The 1,719-nt window shown below is 47.3% G+C and overlaps 1 protein-coding gene across 1 annotated transcript in view; it reads right to left on the bottom strand.

The window, feature by feature from the left end:
- DENND4C (DENN domain containing 4C) overlaps positions 1-1,719 on the bottom strand; it is a 102,896-nt gene that overhangs the window by 50,951 nt on the left and 50,226 nt on the right. The gene's annotated exons all lie outside the window — the stretch shown is intronic.

The following is a 1,719-nucleotide window of genomic DNA, read 5'->3' as shown; positions in this document are numbered from 1 at the left end:
CCCCCCCCATCTGTGGTTTTTGGGGTCCCCTGCTTTTCTGGGGGACCCAGGACCATGTAAAATGCTCTCCGGATGGAGAGCGGGAGCAGACAAGAGGAGCATCCATTCCCCCAATCTGCTCTGTGATCAGTGAGGGATGAAGTGATGTACTCTCAGCGCTTCCTGCTCAAGTGACGGTTACACAAGCGATCGGGCGCAAAGCTGTGCTCAGTCCCCTGTTTTGGAGGCCAGGGGAGACATCAGGGGTCTATTAGGTCCATAAAGAGAACCTTTTGCCTCCAAACGCTATCACATAGGGGCTTGTTATCCCCTGTGTGATAGTAATAAAGTTAAATGAAGAAAACAAATTTCAAAAAGTGACAAATATTAATAAAATAACAAAAATTAAAAATCAACCCCACCATCTGCATGCGAATGAAAACGCACACATAGGGCATGCATGTGTACGTAAACGACAATTGAGTCACATGTTAGGTATCACCATGAATGTTGGAATGAGATCAATAATTCTAGGGCCATAATTCTCTGTTAATCTAAACCGATGAGCAGGAAAGACTTTTAAAGCGTCGCCTATGGACAATTTTGAGTACTATCGTTTTTTTCACGCGAGTGCAGTTTTAACACTTGACGTGTTTATTATCTGTCTACACGATGTAACCCCATCTTTTATATTTTACAAAAAAAAGGGTATTAAATTGAGTGTGTGTGCACTAAAATTAATTTAAATGTTTTTTTTCCGAAAAAATAGGATTTTGGTACTCACCGTAAAATCCTTTTCTCTCCGTTCATTGAAGGACACAGGGAACAGATCGGAGATCCTGTACTATAGGGTAATATCGCCACCTGCAGGAGAAGGACGCTAGGCACAAAACTAAAGACCAATCACAGCCTAGGGGCGGCCCCTGCCGGTGGCCAAAACCCCCCACCTGCTGACAAGTCTCCAGTTTAGTAACAAGCAGTAAAGGAGTACACACCCATATAGAGGGGCGGGCCCTGTGTCCTTCAATGAACGGAGAGAAAAGGATTTTACGGTGAGTACCAAAATCCTATTTTCTCTCCCGTTCATTGAAGGACACAGGGAACAGATCGGAGATCCTGTACTGTAGGGACGTCACAGAGCAGTACCAAAAAAGAGGGGTGGGCCAACAGAAACAACAAACCCAACTTAAAACAAAAAAATCCCCTCAAACGGCCGCCTGCAACACTTTGCGTTGCGGATCGAGGTGACTGCCACCAGAAAGGCCACTTTTTGAGATAGAGTCAGAATTGGAATGTCACGCAGAGGCTCAAAGGGAGAGTCCTGCAACACTGAGAGTACCAGATTCAGATCCCATGGCGGCAACGGGGAGCGAACAGGGGGGACGATCCTTGTAACCCCCTGCACAAAAGTGCGAACGAAAGCTTGGAAGCTATCGGTCGTTGAAAAAGGACCGCCAAGGCCGAAATCTGGCCCTTGATCGTACTCAAGGCCAAACCCTGATCCACACCCCGCGGTAAAAAGCGAGGATCCTGGCAACTGAAAACAAACGGGGCGGAAATCCTACCGACTCACACCAGGCAAAATAAGCCTTCCAAGTTCGATAGTAAATCCGTCGGGACACAGGCTTGCGAGCCCGCAACATCGTAGAGATAACCGCATCCGAGAGACCACGATCCCTCAACACCTGGCTCTCAACAGCCACGCCGTCAAAGCAAACGACGGTAAAGACGGATGGAGCA

This window comes from Nanorana parkeri, unplaced genomic scaffold, assembly GCF_000935625.1.
Source record: "Nanorana parkeri isolate BGI_ZX_2015 unplaced genomic scaffold, ASM93562v1 scaffold256, whole genome shotgun sequence".
NCBI lineage: Eukaryota > Metazoa > Chordata > Amphibia > Anura > Dicroglossidae > Nanorana > Nanorana parkeri.
This window is presented reverse-complemented; position numbering and strand designations above follow the sequence as displayed.